This window comes from Helicoverpa armigera, chromosome 27 (assembly GCF_030705265.1).
Source record: "Helicoverpa armigera isolate CAAS_96S chromosome 27, ASM3070526v1, whole genome shotgun sequence".
In the NCBI taxonomy this organism is placed as follows: domain Eukaryota; kingdom Metazoa; phylum Arthropoda; class Insecta; order Lepidoptera; family Noctuidae; genus Helicoverpa; species Helicoverpa armigera.
This window is the reverse complement of record NC_087146.1, coordinates 3,529,744-3,536,424: the sequence shown is the minus strand read 5'-3', so window position 1 is coordinate 3,536,424 and position 6,681 is coordinate 3,529,744. Positions and strand designations below refer to the sequence as shown.

The window sequence follows — 6,681 nt, the reverse complement described above, 5'->3', positions numbered from 1 at the left end:
AAATCCACCCAACCTCTGAAACAAACGCCATCTACAACTTTACCCGGGAACCGAACCCGGGCCAACCCCCTGCTCGCAGATCGATGTAGCTATAAATACACCGTCTAGCCGGGGTGGAACTACCCCTGCAGGTCAATGAACCCGATGCTTCTATGCCGCCCTGTTACAGGGGTGACTTATGACGGTGTTAAGCGCGAGTGGGGCTGTGATTTTTAACCGACTTCTAGAAAAAGAGGAGGTTGTCAATTTTGTTTTACTCAAGGGAAAGTGGTTTGAAAATGGATCAGGCAAGAAACATTATACCATTTCGACATTCATATTTTTTTAGAGTTGGTAAAGAAAAAATACCTACATATAGCAGAAAATTATGAATTTCCAATACGTATTTTTTTATTTTGTTAAAAATATAACCAAGTCTGTATGCCAGTTTCTTTTAAACTTACCACTATTAACGTTAGTTTTATTAAAAACCCAAAAGGAAAGTGAGTTATTTTCTTTGTTACGATTCCACATTGAATTGCAACAGCGATTGAAATTTTTTGATGAAATTTTTCACCCGTGGTAGGTACCCTGAAAACGGAGATAGGCTACTTTTTACCCGACTGCTTGATGTAGGTGCTTTGGGACATGGATGAAGTTGCAAGTAATACCTAGTAGATTATAAACCTTTCATTCTTCTATTAATAATAACGGAATCAACTTAGCCCAACTTCAAACCTTTGAAAATGTATGGTTATTCCTTTCTTAATCCTGGTATAACTTTAATCCGCGATTATTAATTAGACCCGAAAATAATGAAAGTAAAGTTTATATTTACTGAAAAATAAAAATCATAATTAGTAAAGTTATTCCTCTCCCCGTTATTAATTATGTATTTACCTCTATTGAAGAAACGCTTAAAGGCAAAAAGATAATAAAATTAAAGTAATTGAATAGTTACATAACCTAGATAATTGGGAAACGGCCACATAATAAAAAAGAAAATATTTTTTGTCTCTATCTTCGCAGTCGAGTAAAGAAAACTAGCAAGTGGTAGATAGATTGGTATTTGGTATTTGTACTATCAATTTGTAATATCAATTTTCATGACATAGCACGCTCTGAAAATATCGAATGCTAAAAGAATCGCCCCCGGGTGGGCTCGAACCACCAACCTTTCGGTTAACAGCCGAACGCGCTAGCCATTGCGCCACGGAGGCGTGATTTCAGAAACTGAAATTCAATATTACATGAATGTTAGCACATAAGACTTAACGCTTGAGTTGTACAATAAGTAGCTCATGTGTAAATACATGGCTATAAAATATACATATATCAAAAACCGATAAAATACTGTTAGAAAGTATTAGGTATTTTCCACGAAAAGTGTATGAAATTGCGATAAGACATCGCTGACTGAAATAGATTTTTTTCGTTTGTTTGTACCATAAAGTATCCGTATCACAAAACCTATCTATACTAATATTATAAAGCTGAAGAGTTCGTTTGTTTGAACGCGCTAATCTCAGGAACTACTGGTCCGATTTGAAAAATTCTTTCGGTGTTAGATAGCCCATTTATCGAGGAAGGCTATAGGCTACTTTTTATCCGGGTTCGTGCAGAGGTTTTCACGAGATGCGGGTGAACCGCTGGCAGAAGCTAGTTTGAAATATTCCTTCACTATTGGAAAGCTACACTATCCCCGAATAAAATAGGCTATATTTTATCCGGGTACGGGAAGAACTTCCCTCGGGATGCAGGTGAAACCGCGGATAAATAGCTCATTTTGTTTTTATTTTATCAAAACGATGACTGAAATTGACACATATTAAAGAAAAAAATATATATAAAACCTGAATTATTAACAAATTACCTTATAAGTACCAATTATGATAACAAAATATACTAATTGCCTTACTGTAAAAGCATAAAAAAACTAACCTTATTAAATTACCTTGCTTCGCTTACCCAAATATATAGTGTTAACAGAAAAAACATCTTTTGTGAGCAATCCTGAAAGAATATTTTTCTCAAAGGATTTCAGTCAAAGTAGATTCGTCCTACAATGTATTTTTAGGGTTCCGTACCCAAAGGGTAAAACGGGTCCCTATTGCTTTCGCTCCTCTGTCCGTCTGTCACCAGGCTGTATCTCATGAACCGTGATAGTAAGAGAGTTGAAATTTTCACAGATGATGTTTTTCTGTTGCCACTTTAACAACAAATACTGAAAACTAGAATTAAAGAAATGTTTGGGGGGCTTCGATACAACAAACGTGATTTTTTGCTCATTTTCTAAATAATGGTACGGAACCCTTCGTGCGCGAGTCCGACTCGCAGTTAGCCGGTTTTTACGGTTAGTTTCTTTTAGAAGATGCTAGAAAATATCCTTTATTTAATAAATAAGAGTTTGTGTCAAAGGATTTTCTAACTGAGAATTTAAATTATACAATTCTTGACTGCCTTTTGGTACTTTGATTCTAATCCCTGATTTTTTAACAAAGTTGTAAGTACTTGTATAATCTTTGAAAGTGTGACCTATTTTAAACCAATCTTTTTCCACGGAGGAGAGAAAAGTGGAGATACCATAATGCAGGTATGCCAGGCGCCTTCTTCTAGGTCAAATTCGTACGGTAGGCACGACTAATACGACCAGCTACGCGTGACGAGGCGTTCAGGTTCTTTGAGACATCTGCCAACGATTTTTTCATTCATTCATTTCATTAAACAAAGCTGTCCAGATTCTGAAAGTTGTCGTTGTCCCACAATGCTACTCAGTAGCAGTCGTTGTTACAATTCCACGTCAGAGGCCGTCAGGCGGATTTGAGAAAACTGTGATACTAGTGCTAGTTAGGTGATTAAACCTGCAGCTCACTCGATAATAAGAAGTTGATCTTCTAGTGTTTTTTCAAGGCCCGTAAATAATAATATTTAAAATGACAAGCCTGATAATGAACAGCTTATTAAATGCTTGAAAAAAATGTTCTTTTTACCTTTTCAGTCTATTTAATTTTGTTTTTCAGTCGAAGTGAGGTAATTAGGGTCAAATTGAAGAAAAATAATTAATCATGCCGAATTTTTTTCAGGGACAAAAGTTAAAGTTAGCAGAAATAACAAATTTTACTGACTGTGAAGGCATAATTAATTTCGTTCACATTTGTTTATCCCAATTTAAACTATATTGTCTCATTAGATAAATACATGTTTTCCATATAATTTTACCCAGAGATACCTACTTCTTCCCGTACAAATCGGTACACTAGTTCCAGAGCGTTTAGGCTACAAATAAGCAAACAAGCCAGATTTCCTCTTTATTTTATTAGTAAAGATATATTATCTTTAGTATAGATAGCTATATAGGCAGATATACATATTACGTACCTACATGTTATGTAGTGATAAGTTTATATAGTCATATGTGTAGGTATCTGGAATTCGAGCCATCCAAAATATTTGGTATCTACGTTAGTTTTGCAACCAAAATCGAACCGTGTGGTTGCCGGTTGCCGTCCCGGCTCTCGGTTGGCTGGTTGCTCCTGGTTATTCGGTTACCGACGGCCTGATTAGCACATGACGCCTACCTTTTTGGGGTGTGGTGTAAGAGAGAAGCTGAGGATATTAGGGGAATGGTTCCAACAACCAGTCTTTCTGGACTAGTTGGCTAGAGATTTTGTGTTCTCTTTTAAAGTTTGAAAGTAGTTCAGATAGAAAGTCATAGTGACTCCAGTGTTCTAGTCACACTGGTGATTAATCTAGATCATTTATTTTAAAGAAGAAATTGTTGGTGTGAAAGCAGTTCTTAGCAATTCTACTTGAAGGGAATGATGGCTGTAACAAAGTAACAAAGGCAAAGAGGTGATCACAAGTTTATGTGTGTTTTGCCTTATGAACGGCATATAATATTCACATTTAAAGGACTCGAGTAAAAAGTAAAAATTATTGCTCTAGCTATACAAATTACAATGATTGAAAGCTGGACAAATGAACAGACTGAGATACTTTCGCATAGTAAAGAATTTAAGTATAAAACAGCAAGAGATAACTTAAAGTTTGAATTAGTTTAGATACACTACTTTATATTTCGAGAGTTCAAAAATAATACTTTAATCGCTATCCTGTTATAACTTGGACCATACTCCAACATGTTCGCGTGAAATGTCAGGAGCGGCGATTTTCTAAAATTGATTTATTAGATTTCATATCATTATGAAGTCTTAGTCAATCAATGTAAGTAGAGTTGTTAGTCTTGAAGATATTTATTAGGTGAGCAACCTAAACATTGGGGTTCATAGAATAAAAATATATTTCACTATTGGCAGTGTTCAAGACATAATTGAATTTATAGGTAACTTATAACGAGATTTTTTACTTTTGACTAATTGGCTAAAAGGGGTATTTTTCGCTATATAAAAACTAAAAATATTACAAGGCATGCGAAAGTTATTCCTTCTCTTTATCCGTTGAACAGATAAGGTTGAACCAGTGTGTAGAGTTATCCAAACATTTTAAGCACTTTGTGTGATGAGAAGACATTGTATAATATCATAACTGAAAGAGGATGACATATGGGAAGAAGTATCATACATAACTCTTAAGCCTTACAATTGATAATACATGTACTCAATAGGTACACAATATCTATAACTTAAACGACCTACTACTTAACCTATATTCCAATAGTGTAAATTGACTGTAAAACAACCAAAGAACCGTGTTAATCTCCCACAATACATCCTGTATCTCAGTATAGTGCCAAAACTTGCTTTTAAGCATTCTCTTTATCATACTTATCTACGCATAAACTTTTAACCCCGATTTTATTTACCGATAAACCCACTGCAGTCTTTTTATGCACGAAAATAGACAAAACACCATTTCATCAATGTCAAAGGTTTTTATATCATACTGGCTTCACCCGCATCCCGTGGGAACCTCTGCACGAACCCGGATAAAAAGTAACCTATAGTCTACCTCGATAAATGGGCTATCTAACATCGAAAGAGTTGTTCAAATCGGACCAGTAGTTCCTGAGATTAGCGCGTTCAAACAAACGAACAAACTCTTCAGCTTTATAATATTAGTATAGATAAACCTGTTACAGGTTCTTAAGAAACGTCAATAGTTACCTAGGTTTACGGTTCCAAGAAATGGGTCTTCATAGAAAGGAGAACGTTCTCAACTTTGATGTGTAGTTTAGCTCTAGAAGTTTCAAAATAATATAGCAGTAGGGCGACGACATCATGTGCCTAGCCTTTTCCCAACTATGACGGAGTCTGCTTAAAGTCTTACTGGATGCAGCTGATTACATGGAGTGACTGCTTCCTAAAGAATTTTACAGTAACTTTATATATGCAATACTTTTTTTGCAGGTACACAAAATCTTCTTAATATACAGCGTAGGTATGTGTACATACATAATACTGGAAACATAAGTAACACAAGGGATAAAACCGAGATTAAAAATAGTTAATTTTTCTCTTGCTTTAACTTAAATAAACCAATCTATAGAGAAACATCAAAAACAACCTATGTATGTACTGTCTTTGAATGGCCTATTTCTACATAATTAATTTTCGACAAAATATCCCAACTACGTTATTTCATATTTCCTGCGTTACAATACTCCCTTACCTTCATATTTTTGTGTCAACGTACCCACGTTAATTACCTTCTTTCTCCCATAATCCCCATTGCCTGACCTAATTTTTCCGTCGTTCATCGTTACATCTGCAATCCTATGGGACTCTCACCTCTTAATTAGGGGTATTTGGACCTCTATATAAAGAGTGAACTCGGAAATCTTATTAGATTTACGTTATGGGTTTATTGACCAATAATGTGATAAGTATACCTAATTTGTTTTCTATTTATAAATATGTAGACGTGTTCCGTGTTCTAAGGTAGCTTCTTCTCGTAGCCAAATAAAAAAGCCTATGTCCTTTCAGGGTCTCTAGACTATCTGTGTACCAAAAAAATCTCATTTAAATAAGTTCAGTAGTTTTAGCATGAAAGTGCGATAGACAAAATTACTCTCGCATTTATAATATGAGTAAGGATTAGGTACATACATGGAAAGTCTAGTAGACCTAAGTAAGACAGTAAGTAAGACATAGTTTTTTTTTTTTCTATCTTGTAATTAATGTTTAGTTTTATTTAGTACAATGTAACGACTATGAAGGATGTGGTCAGTTGGTCACCTATAACTGGGAGCGCATACTGGACCTGATTCATATGAAATGATTTAACTCATGGTATTGTGTTCATCCCGTTGGCAATCCTAAATAAATAAATAAATAGTAACAATCTTTAACCAGATGCGTTAATTATCTCCTTCGGGACTCAGTATTAAATCACAGGAAACAGCTGTTTTACCTACCTACCTATACTTATTACAAAGAATATTCTAATCAAGATATGACATAACAGACACATATATCCAACCGTCCTGAAAAACAAAGTAGGTATAACATAATTTTACTAATAAAACCTATCAATCTTCACCTTCCTTCACCACTTGTCTTTGATTTCACGTCACTTGGCTGTCACCACACATCGCTCGCTGCATTTGACGACTCAATGCATCTCGCGTGCAGGACGCATGCAACCGGCGTTTATGCACGTATTATATTACCTACGTATGCGAAATACGAGACGGCGTGAAAAAATTGTGGTAAAAAAACGATAGCGTACAATATTGTGGTAAGT

The 6,681-nt window shown here is 35.2% G+C and overlaps 1 non-coding gene across 1 annotated transcript; it reads right to left on the bottom strand.

Moving 5' to 3' along the window:
• Nucleotides 1–1,126: 1,126 nt before the first annotated feature.
• On the bottom strand, nt 1,127–1,199 carry Trnan-guu (transfer RNA asparagine (anticodon GUU)). The gene has a single exon. It is a non-coding gene; the product is annotated as a tRNA-Asn (tRNA).
• Between the last annotated feature and the right edge of the window lie 5,482 nt (nt 1,200–6,681).